Source organism: Muntiacus reevesi, chromosome 21 (genome assembly GCF_963930625.1).
Source record: "Muntiacus reevesi chromosome 21, mMunRee1.1, whole genome shotgun sequence".
NCBI lineage: Eukaryota > Metazoa > Chordata > Mammalia > Artiodactyla > Cervidae > Muntiacus > Muntiacus reevesi.
In genome coordinates this window covers 15,996,397-16,009,956 of record NC_089269.1, presented here as the reverse complement: position 1 = coordinate 16,009,956, position 13,560 = coordinate 15,996,397, and positions in this window count along the sequence as shown.

The following is a 13,560-nucleotide window of genomic DNA, read 5'->3' as shown; positions in this document are numbered from 1 at the left end:
CAGTTTAAATACCAAAGAAAATCACTGAAGTAAATACATCTACTTGGCTTAAAATATGAGCAACAAAGTTAGTATTTTACTCTGTGATTTCAGATACCAAAATAATCTATATTTATTTAATTAAAATATCCAATTGATCCTGTTTTTAAAACACCTGTATAACAAAATAATTGACTAGTTATTTAGCTTAATCCACCAAGTAGTTATTTCTGAATAGTGTATCCTATTTTATCCCCTGTAAGTATTACTTCTCTGATTCTTTGCGACCCCATAGACTGTAGCCTACCAGGTTCCTCTATCCATGGGATTTTCCAGGTAAGTATACTGGAGTGGGCTGCCATTTCCTTATTGATAGCAATAGCCCACCTACCCATGGATAGCCCACCTGGGGCTTCCCAGGTGGCTCAGTGGGTGAAGATTCCACCTGCAGAAGAATCCACGTTCAGGTGACGTGGGTCTGATCCCTGGGTTGGGAAGATCCCCTGAAGAAGGGCTTGGAAACCCAGTCTTGTATTCTTGTCTGGAGAATCCCATGGGCAGAGGAGCCTGAGGGGCTACAGTCCATAGTGTCGCAAAAAGGCAGACATGACTGAGCAACTGGGCATAGATGCACACATTAATAGCAACAATAACAAACTTCTGGGGAGTATCTACTGTATTGGAACACATACTTTCTAGAAATTCTAAAATTTTTAGAGTATAATTGCAAAGTAAGATGTATTATCATGCACACTTTTTAGATAAAAATTGATATGGTTTGAAGATGAATATAGTACAACTGAATTTCTTGATATTACAAAGATAGAAAGAAACCCACTTGAAAGAGTTTAAAATCCATATTTATATTTTTATTTACTCCAAATTGCCTCAATTATTAAACTTCTTGTGTTTAATTCTTGACCAAACAGCAATAACATTTTACCTTTTCCATTAAAAAAAGTAAAACAGATACCAATTCCTTAATTGTGTATCAGAAAAAACAACAACAACCACCACCTAATGAAAGGGTTAAGAAAGTCTGCAATAGACCCTGAATCCAGCAAAAGATGTCACAGCTGTACATGTGTGAATGATAAACATGATACCATTATTGTCTGGAATCAAGATGTATGACTTTACTAGTACAGTCTTAATCTGACGCTGATGATGCCATGATTGTTGACTCTTCATGGAAATAAAAATACATGACAGGCTAAGGACTGGAGGTATACATCTGACAAAGAAAGACTGGCTGAAGAATCTGGATAAACATCAAAGTTTGGTTCAATCTGTGAAATTCTGAGTAACTATGTGTGCCATGGATATGACAACCATACATGTCCCTGAAAATATTAGAAATATTTTAGTTTTCCAACCTCACCATTTAGAAGTACTCTAAGCATCTGTCATGGCTATTTGGGTTCAGATGAATCCCATTTCCCACTTAGGAATTTTGCTGGCTATTACTTATAAGGTTGCCAAAATAAAAATTGGGATTGGGTTCTGAGCAGACAAAAAAAAAAAAAAAGATTAACAAAAGGCAGTTATTCAGGAACTCTCAGTAGTACATTATAATGGCTCATAAGATTTTAAATATGCTTATGATCAGAGCTTTATGTAGACTGAATTCTTTGGCAGAAATTAATTCATCCAAAACTTCTTGTTTTGAGCTCTAAAATAGCCTGACACAGGTACTTTAATAGATTCTTTAAAAGACACTTTCTAATTTGTTATTGGGTATTGAAGGAAGCTGCTACTGCCACTGAAGGATATCAGATAATTCTGGGACCATAAATATCTATCATGTTTTAGGTAATGTTGGAGAAAGTCCAATAGAGAGAGTAGCATAGCTATGCTCATTGATAAAACGGAGCTGGTGTTTCATTATGAGTTCACACATCTGAAGCCTGGTTTCTTCACTGCTTTCAGAGTTCTATGATAGACTCCTTGAAGGGCCTCCCTGTCCTTATCCCAGAAAAGTCTGAAGATGATATTTCATTTTCAGCAAAGCTAATCATGCTGTTTGGTGCACATTCGTGTTTTAAAATTAAGAGTTGAATGGGTGTTTTGGAAACTGGCTGCAATATATTTGATAGAAAGCATAAAACCTTACTGGGGAAGGACAAGACACAGTTAATACTACTTGAAGCTGGGAGCAGTTTATTCAGCAGGTATGGGTGGAACTAGGCACCCACACTGAGAACAGCATTTGGAACTTTGTTGACCCTGTGTTATATATAGCCAGTGGCCTTACAGTGTAGGTTGATAAGGAAGTCTAGCTAGTGAGATAACAAACTCTGCTTCTGTATGAATTACTCAGTTATGGAAGTCTCTTTGAATTTACAGACATGATGAAGGTAATTCATGTAGGTGCCCTCCAAAATGACCAAATTGCCACATAAGAAAACACTGGAAAATGATGCAGATACCTAGATCAGATCCAATTAGTTATTTGATTTCATAAAATGAATAGGCATGGTTATGCTCGGGCTTGTCACCCTGCGTATTTAACTTATGTGTAGAGTACATCATGCAAAATGCTGGGCTGGATGAAGCACAAGCTGGAATCAAGATTGCTGGGAAAAATACCAACAACCTCAGATATGCAGATGACACTACCCTTATGGCAGAAAGTGAAGAGGAACTAAAAAGCTTTTTGATGAAGATGAAAGAGGAGAGTGAGAAAGCTGGCTTAAAACTCAACATTCAAAAAACTAAGATCATGGCACCTAGTCCTATTATTTCATGACACATAGATGGGGAAACAATGACAGACTTTATTTTCTTGGGCTTCAAAATCAATGTGGACCATGACTGCAGCCATGAAATTAAAAGATGCTTGCTCTTTGGAAGAAAAGCTATGACAAACTTAGACAGGATATGCAAAAGCAGAGATATTACTTTGTCAATGAAAATCCATGTAGTCAAAGCTATGGTTTTTCCAGTAGTCATGTACAGATGTGAGAGCTGGATCATAAAGAAGGCTGAGCACCAAAGTATCGATGCTTTTGAACTGTGGTGTTGGAGAAGACTCTTGAGAGTCCCTTGGACTGCAAGGAGATAAAATGAGTCAATTCTAAAGGAAATCAAACCTGAATATTCATTGGAGGGACTGATGCTGAAGCTGAAGCTCCAATACTTTGGCCACCTGACACAAAGAGCTGATTCATTGGAAGAGACCCTGATTCTGAGAAAGATTGAAGGCAGGAGGAGAATGGGATGACAGAGGATGAGATGGTTGGATGGCATCACTGACTCAATGGACATGAGTTTGAGCAAGCTCCAGGAGATGGTGAAGGACAGGGAAGCCTGGTGTGCTGGTCTCAAAGAATTGGACATGACTGAGCGGCTAAACAACAATGACAACAATGCTCAGGCTGTGTAGGGTTCAACCTCAAGTCAAGCCTTGCCATACTCCTCTCCCAATTTGGAACCAGCTTGTTGTTCCATGTCCAGTTCTAACTGATGCTTTTTGACCTGCACACAAATTTCTCAGGAGGCAGGTCAGGTGGTCTGGTATTCCCATCTCTTTAAGAATTACCCACAGTTTGTGGTGATCCACAGAGTCAAAGGTTTTGGCATAGTCAATAAAGCAGAAATAGGTGTTTTTCTGGGACTCTCTTGCTTTTTTGATGACCCAGTGGATGTTGACAATTTGATCTCTGATTCCTCTGCCTCTTCTGAAACCAGTTTGAATATCTGGAAGTTCACAGTTCATGTATTGCTGAAGCCTGGCTTGGAGAATTTTAAGCGTTACTTTGCTAGCGTGTGAGATGAGTGCAATTGTGCAGTAGTTTGAGCATTCTTTGGCTTTGCCTTTCTTTGGGATTGGAATGAAAACTGACCTTTTCCACCACTGTGGCCACTGCTGATTCTTCCAAATTTGCTGGCATATTGAGTGTAGCACTTTTACAGCATCACATTTTAGGATTTGAAGTAGCTCAGCTGGAATTCCATCACGTCCACTAGCTTTGTTCGTAGTGATGCTTCCTAAGGCCCACTTGACTTCGCATTCCAGGATGTCTAGCTCTAGGTGAGTGATCATACCATCGTGATTATCTGGGTCATGAAGATCTTTTTTGTACAGTTCTTCTGTGTATTCTTGCCACCTCTTCTTAATATCTTCTGCTCTGTTAGATTCAAACAATTTCTGTCCTTTATTGTGCCCATCTTCGCATGAAATGTTCCCTTGGTATCTCTAATTTTCTTGAAGAGAATTCTAGTCTTTCCCATTCTATTGTTTTCCTCTAGTTCTTTGCACTGATCACTGAGGAAGGCTGACAGAAATCAGAAAGTATCCCTAAATGAACTTTAGGTTAAGATATCATTCTGGCCCTTGTAGCTGTTTTAGCTATAACTATGACTCTGTCCCCATTACCAAGTGCTAAGGACAGTCTTGTAATTTTTGTTCAGGTCTTAAGACTTCTTTCTGGAAAGAGGTAAAATCAGGACTTGTAGCAATTATTTTTGACACTTATATCTTTGTTTAGACAAGCACTTTGTCCAACCAGAGCCCTCCAGTAAGAAGTATATGCAATAAAAAGAAAAATAAATTTATGGAAAATATGAAGAACACAAATTATATAGGTTGTAATTTTAGGGAAAGATGAAGTAACTTTATTCCCATTAAGTGTCTCAGAGCAATAGAATAATACTCCTAGCTGTCTCTAAGATCTCGTATTCATTATTGCAAAATGTTCGAAAAAATATCTCACTTTTTTCCTACAAAGAATGGAAATTGACTTATGCTGACCTATGTGTTCTGTCTAAAAGCTCAGTCTGGATAATTTGGAGTAAAAATATGGTCACACAGCACCCAGATGATTCAATTAATTAGAACTAATATTGAGTTCATGATATGTAGGAAGTATTTGCTATTTTGTTTCTTTTAGAATGTATCACACTGCTAAGCTTCTGCACATGACATGGATTTGAAATGAGTATGATAAGAAGCCAATTGATGTCATTTTCCCATAAGGTTAGCACTTGACTTGCTTCTTTGATATACTAAATGAGAATGTAGATTAAATGACTTTTTAGAGCAGCGACTTGGAAGTGAGGTAGTCTCAGGAGAAAAAGGTTTCAGGTTTATTTGGCAGACACATCACAAATGACTATCTTTTTGAGATGTGTATGTCCCATTTATGGGCACTCATGCTAAGCTATATTTAGATTTACAGTCTACCCAGTGGAGAGTTAATGGGCTCCGCAATTCTGCTGCACGTGTATCCAGCCTATCCTTTGTCAAAACCACCCTGGTAACAATATATGTGGTGACTTGATGAGAACAGACATTAGTTAGGCAAAATGTGGTACAACTTTTAGTTTAGTGTCTCATGGTTCTAAGAGTATAATGGGAAAATTATTTCAGGAGACACATCGGCAGCCAGTTAGGGAAGGTGATGAATAATTTATGAGTTGTCTAGGCTTGCTAGTAAACTGATACAACACCAAACTCATTAATAGTTCTGACAGAGGGCTTATTCCTTCTCTTAAGGAAGGACAGAATGGATTCTGGTGTTTTTGAAGACCTGTAGTAAGCAATGTTAATGTCCCAGATTAAAGTGGTCTATTTTTAAGGATACTTTACTTGGAAAGCCTAACCTATGAAAAGATGACACAGGGGCAAGATCCTAGTTTGCTATTGTTCCAGGTGCCAAAGATAAAGAGAAAACTCCCCCCTCCTATTATTCAACTGAGATTGAATACATAAAGAATCGATGCCACGCTGTCCCTAGGTGGGGAACTGAAGTGTTAGTTGCTCAGTCATGTCCGGCTCTTTGTGACTCCATTGACTGTAGCCCACCAGGCTCCTCTCTTCATGGGATTCTCCAGTCAAGAACACTGGATGGGTAGCCATTTCCTCCTCCAGGGGATCTTCCCAGCCCATGGATCAAACCCAGGTCCCCTGCATGGCCGGCAGATTCTTTACCACTGAGCCACCATGGAAGCCCTCTATGTGAGGAGGCATGGACAATGTCATATGGTTCTGGAAACCTATATCTGTGAAAGTTTATGGTATGATATTCAGGATATGCTTATATTCGTAAGTCAGAGAGAATCTGCAATTTCCTGAATAATGGCTTCTAGTTGCTAACCTCGCCACTGAGAATATGGGAAAAGGTCTATGGGGATGGAAAAAAACATAATAGTTGGACTTTTTAATTTCTCTGTCATGTCTATGTGATGTAATAGGAATTTGTATATTCATTAATAGAATTAAATGAAGTAAAACCTATATACATGATGCCCCCATAACATCCAAATGAGAAAATATTTAGGAAGACTGATTTGACACACACTAATGATGAAAAATTATTGGCCAGGGAAAAAAGTGAAAGTGGCTTTAAATTATATAAGAAGATAACAGCAGCAGTATTTCCTTGCTCTGAGATCTAGAGTACAAGCAATTGATCTAAGACTCTGTTCCTAAACATGATAGGATATTTACTAGTGGAAAGGTAGGGGTGGTGTTCTCTAGTTAGAAAGAAAGGCCTTTTTATTTGGATCTGTTACTAGGCCTAGATTGCTTATTGCACAGTACACTTGAGAGTTTATAGATTTTTTGGAGAATAGCTGACTGTAGAATAGTAGTAAGGCATGTAAACATATTTTATGTGTGAAACTGAGGAGCTCCCAAAGCAAATGACTTCTTTTGGGAATGTTTCCTCACACACTGTTCAGAACTTGGCCATTAATCCAAAACCACAATGCCTAGTAAATTGGGAGTAATGATTTTTTTTTCTGAAAGCATATCTAAGATTTGGTTTATTTTATATAAAGTATATCTATCTATATCAATAGAATTATCATTTATCTTTGCTATTGGCTAAGAGCTATTTTTTTTACGAGTCTTTGACAACCTACCTTCTGTGCTTTTATGTCATGAGTTTAAATATCACCTATATATAGGATAATTTCATTTTATCCAGCTGGGACCTATATACTGAGCTGCAGACTTATAAATTTTGTTTCCTTGATGTATCCACTTGAATTTCTCACTTAATTTAAAATTTCATCACTTGATTTACATCTCTTTGATGCATTTCAAATCTGATTTTTTTGGTCCCTCCCCACCCCCATTTTACATTTATTCTCCCTCTTATAAATGGGCCAGACATAGAAATTTTCATTTATTTCTCCCTTGCCATTACCTTTAACACACACAAAAAAATCCATACTATTTTTCAATATCTCGACCATTTATCTCATAGTGAAAAAACATGAGTATCTCTCACACAGATCATCACAGACCATCAAATTCAGTTTTCCAAGTTCGCATTTGTCACTATAGCCATACATTGTAATAAATATCATTGGAAAACTTAAAACGTGTTTAGCAATTTGTTAATCACGGCTGATCTCAAATAGCAGCCCGTATATCCCCGCAAAAATCCTAGTATCACTAATCTTCCTAGGTGGATGGAATATTAGATAAAAAGGGTAAAAACACTAGCTAGGAAAAGCCAATAAGAGAATAATAAGAGCTTTAAACTTATTATCTCACTTAATCCTTGCCACACTCTAGCCTGTTAGATACTATTATTGTTCCTATTTTGTAGATAATGAAACTGAGGTGTCTAGAGATCAGTGGTAGCACCAGAATTCAAAATTGCAGCAAAGGCAACTGCAGGATACTATACGAAAGGAAGATGAAAAGAGCAAGACACAAGAAAATAGAGAGACCCAAGAATCTAACGTAGGAGATGGAGTAACAGAGACAGGATGTATCTTCCCATTTGATCAACAAATAAAAATATATGGAACAGTAGTTTATAGGACAGTGGGCATCAGGCAATGAAAGGCAGTGATCTCTGAAAGAATGGACGTGAATGAGGGTGAGTTGTATGATTGCCCCAGTTTACTGCCATGAGAGTAAGCTGTAGTAGAGCGAGGAGAAATTCAGATGGAGCACAATGAATTTGCTGGGATGAAGAAGTGGTAGTCTGGGAAGACAAAAACAGCAAGAGAAACAAGAGCTGCATAGATAGAGAGCTCCAGTGTATTCTACTATAGCTCATGATTTTAGTGTCTTACCTAAGAAATCTTTGCCTAACAAAGATTCCTCCTGTTTTCTTCCAGAAGTTTTATAGTTTTAAATTGTACAATTAAGTCTTTAATCCATTTTAGATTAAACATTTGTGTGCAGTGCACTGTATAGAAGTTTGCTGTGCATTCTAGTACCATTGGCAAAAGATGACTTTTTGTCTACTGAATTCCTTTTAAAGATCACTTGACCATACACAAAATTCTGAACTATTCTGTTCCATTGACCTATTTGTCTGTCTTTAAACCACATTGTCTATTCTTTATCTTTACTGAGGTGTAACTGACAGAGGATGAGATGGTTGGATAGCATCACCGACTCAATGGGCATGAGGTTGAATAAACTCCTGGAGTTGGTGATGGACAGGGAGGCCTGGCGTGCTACAGTTCATGGAGCCGCAGAGTCGGACACAACTGAGTGACTGAACTGAACTGAACTGACAAATGAAACAATAAGATATTTAACATGCATAATGTGACTATTCAATATACACATATAATACACTGTGAAACAATTGCCCCCATTGAATTACTTAACACATCCATTACGTCATCTACTTATCTTGAATGTGAACAGGAATGTCAGATATCATTCCTGTGATACATTATAGTTTGAAAGGGAATTTTGCAGATGTCATTAAGAATACAGATCAACTGACTTCAGGTTAATCATAGTTGTTCAGCCACTTAGTCATGTCTGACTCTGTGACACAATGGACTGTAGCACTTCAGGCTCCTCTGTCTTCCACTCTCTTGGAGTTTGTTCGGACTCGTGTCCATTGAGTCGGTGATGCTGTCTAACCATCTTGTCCTCTGTCATCCCCTTCTCCTGCCTTCAATCTTTCCCAGCATCAGGGTCTTTTCAAATGAGTCACCTTTTTGCATCAGGTGGCCAAAGTATTGGAGCTTCCACTTCAGCAACAATATTTCCCATGGATATTCAGTGTTGATTTTCATTTGGATGGACTGATTGGATCTCCTTGCAGTCCAAGGGACTCTCAAGAGTCTTCTCCAACACCACAGTTCAAAGTATCAGTTTTTCGGCGCTCAGCCTTCTTTATGGTCCAACTCTCATATCTGTACATGACTATTGGAAAAACCATAGCTTTAACTATATGAACCTTTGTGGGCAAAGTGACGTCTCTGCTTTTTAATATGCTGTCTAGGTTTGTCATAGCTTTCCTTCCAAAGAGCAAGCATCTTTTAATTTGATGGCTGCAGTCACAGTCCACAATGATGATGGAGACCAAGAAAATAAAGTCTGTCACTCTTTCTTCCTTTTCCCTTTCTATCTGCCATGAAGTGATGAGACCAGATGATATGAAATTAGCTTTTTGAATGTTGAATTTCAAGCCAGCTTTTTCACTCTCCTTTTTTACCCTCATCAAGTGACTCTTTAGTTCCTCTTCACTTTATGCCATTAGGGGACAGAAATAGTAAGTACCTAATTGAAGCACAAGAGTGGTTAATCACAAAGCAGATTAAGAGTCAGTTTGATTTAGTTATACGGTCTACAGATAAGGGACAGAGAAAGACAAAATTTGGAAGCAACAAATATGTTCTTATGAAGGAGCAAATGCCATGATGTACAAAAGACCACATGGCAAGAATGGTAGGCACCTACTAGGATCCAAAAACAACCCTTGTTCGAAATTCAGCAAGAAAATAGGGTCCTCAGTCCTACAGCTGTAAAGATTTGAGTTATACCAACCATCTGAATGAGACTGGAAGAGGCTCTTGAACCCCAGATGACTTCTTAATTTCCACCATGTGAAGCCTTCAGCACCAGTACCCAGCTATGATATGCCACACTTCTGACCAATGAAAACAGTGAGATAAATTTGTGTTGTGTTTAGCTGATAAGTTTGTGGTAATATTTTTGAACTAAAATAAGCTAAAATAGCTATAAGTTGTGTTCATAAGATATGATATTACATGAAAGCAATATCACATGCTAATTGTTCCCTTGGACTGTCTAAAGAAATGGCAAGACGTAATTCTCAAATAGTTAAAAACATAATTCTTATGGAAGTACTTTTTTGTTGCTGCTGCTGCTAAGTCGCCTCAGTTGTGTCCGACTCTGTGCGACCCCACAGACGGCAGCCCACCTGGCTCTCCCGTCCCTGGGATTCTCCAGGCAAGAACATTGGAGTGGGTTGCCATTTTCTTCTCCAATGTATCAAAGTGAAAAGTGAAAGTGAAGTCGCTCAGTCGTGTCCGACTCTTCCCATGGACTGCAGTCCACCAGGCTCCTCCGTCCATGGGATTTGTTAGTAATGACTAAATTTTACTTAACTTGTTAAGAATGGAATCAGGAGGGCAAAAATCTTTGTTTAAATAAATATATAAATGGAAAACAAAGAATGGTATAATAAGACTGCTCTATGAAGAAAAAGGAAGACTTCTACACTGTTAGTGGAAATGTAAATTGGTGCACCTACTATGGAAAACAGTCTGAAGATTCCTCAAAAAACCAAAAAAAAAAAACCAAAAAGAGTTTCTATATGTTCAGCAATCCCATTCCTCTGCATATTCCAGACAAAACTGTAATTAAAAAAGATACATGCACCCCTATGTTCATACCAGCACTATTTACAATAGCCAAGACATGAAAGCAATCTAAACGTCTGTCAAAAACTGAATGAATATAGAAGATGTGGTATATGTGTACAATGGATTACTACCCAGCCATTAAGAGAATGAAATAATGCCATTTGCACCAACATGGATGGATCTAGAGATTACCATACTAAATTCAATCACACAGAGAAAGATAAAGACCACATAATATTTCTTATATGTGGAGCCTAACATATGAATTAAATGAAGTTATCTACAAAACAGAAATAGACTCACAGACACAGAAAACAGAGTTGTAGCTGCCAAACTGGGGTAGGGGAGGAATGGGTTGGGAGTTTGGTATTAGCAGATGCAAACTATTATGTATAGGATGGATAAATAACATGGTTCTACTGTATAGCACGGGGAACTATATTCAGTATCCTGTAACAAACTGTAATGAAAGGAATATGAAAAATAATGTGTCATATATATAGCTGAGTCACTTTGCTGTACAAGAGAAATTGACACAACATTGTAAATCAACTACACGTCAATAAAATAAATATTACGATTGCTCCATGAGATTCAAAAGTTGTCAGTGTCCTAAATGGGCACTTTTAGAAATACCCTCTCTACCAGACAAAGAACCATTTTCACATTAATTCTCTGCAAATTAACCCCTAATGTAGCATTTGCTTTCTAATCAATAGCAACTACAAGTCAAACAAATTAGATCCTCTAATCAAATAATCCTTAGGTGATTTTGTTAGGCAGTGTTCTAGTATGATATTGAAAGGGCATGAAATCACTTTTCCCTTTCATTTCTAAGTTTTGATTATTATTTATTAATGAGTGCTATTGGGTATGGGATAAAATGATGACAGAGGGCCTGCCCACTAATGAATTATGGATCCGAATATTAAAGTGATTTTAAAATATTTTATACTGGAAGAAGTCTATAAATATTCAGAGCCTATAGTAATCAAAGAGATTTACTCTATTAAATAAATGCATTTGTGATAACTAAATATAATCACATTAAAATTAAAATTTTTTGAGTTAGTATATCTATATTTCTATGTTCTTTGAATACATATTAGCCAAATAACAATAAACATTTCCTTTTTTATGTCAATTAGTTGATTGAGAATATGTGCAAGAATGTTTTTTCAAACTATTTGTCTTAGAATTGCAATGAGAATTCTAGATCCATTTAATATTTTAAGATTTCTGTTAATTAACCTATCATTTCCTCCTAAGTCAGTCTCATTTTTATCTGATTTCTTTTCAGTGCTTTCACCCACTTGATAATGCAGTCATAATGTAAGTCCAGCAGCTTATTAACATTTGTCTAGGCAAGTAGACACCAGTCCATTAATCACTAAACTTTACTGAAGAAAATCCCACAATACAATGTACTTATCTCCATAAGGATATAAGAATACTTGTGTTTTATTATTTTATAGTTATTTCCACCAGAATATTTCTCAGAAGCAAGAAAATATACATTACTTCTTTTTATTCACACAATCGAATACAATGAATACTGGCATGTATTCAATGAGTAGGTGTAATTTAAGAGAGAGGTTCGTTAAGGATGAAAGCTGTCACTCTAGTGGGTGATTACTGACCATGCCTATGAAGGAAACAGCTTCTTGACAAGGTTGGAACACCCTGTGTTGAACTACCTAAATTTAGGATTCTAATTTAAGATTTTTTAAGCTTCTGGAAGCTCTCTAGTTTTATTCTCTGTTAAATCTATTACTGTCATCACAAGTTTCTATGGTGTTAGCAACCTGTTTAGAAATCCAATGCATATAGATCAAAGAAAGATTAAAGAAAGAAAAGCAGTTACATTAATGTTCTCTTTGTTTCTTCAGCAGCATTTGTCATTTTAACTCATACTGGCCTCAGCTGATGTCTATTTTATGATTGTAGTTTATATTTATTATAAATGAGGGATATATGCCTGTGTATTCTAATAGAAATCTCCAGTGTGATACAATTCAGTTGCTTGCTCGTTAGGATCATGACCAATTGTACTATAGAGATTGTGGAGTTTAGTCTTTGTTTATATTTAAATTAATATAAAAATTTTTGTTCTTGGAGGACTTTGAACTGGTGTCACTTTTTCAAGCTCTTTCACCTTGAGCTAAATGAGAACATTATCCCTAACATCGCTTTGCTCTTCTCTATTTCCTGTTGGATGAATGAATCCACCCTCTTTCAAATATGATTAGCCTCTCTTCACTTTTACTATTCTTGTGGAATTAGATCACCTTATCAAGTACAGCAGTTCAATAATAGCCTTCCTTAAATAGGTACATGAAGGTCAACTTGAGATTTCCTTCTCCACAGGGATCAAAAACAGGTATGAAATGCCATTGCAGCCTAAATTCTGATTGTCTCTAACCAAGCGGAAGGTGTTTTTATAAATAAATCCAAGTTTACAACAGATGGCTTAGCACAAGCAGAAAAAGAATCAATGTGAAATGTGAAAACGTCTCTAAGCCAATGAATATTAACAGCTTAACAGCTTAATATTAAAAGGACTGTATGAATTCACAGCAAGTATATATTTATCAATATTACTTCAGAACTCTTAGTTTTAATAAAGAAAGGATATATTACAGTCATGTGATGCAGTTTGTTCTTTCAGTACATGCTTATCTGTAACATCTGTTTTCATACAATTTTAAACTAAAGCAAATTACAGATAAGACTATAAATAAATGGCATGCTTATATTTCTGCATATTCTATGAATATACTATTTATTGCTTTTATAACTATCAGAAAGCCACGAGTTTTCAGCTCTACCACCTGCAATAGAATTTGTTTAAAATGATCTTTATAATATCCCAGATGGTAGGATAGAGAAGTTTTTGCACATGTTTATGAATTTTTATATCCTTGAATATTTTTTCTTTAAAAATGGAATGAATTTTTCTCTTTTCATTCAAAATTTTATTGC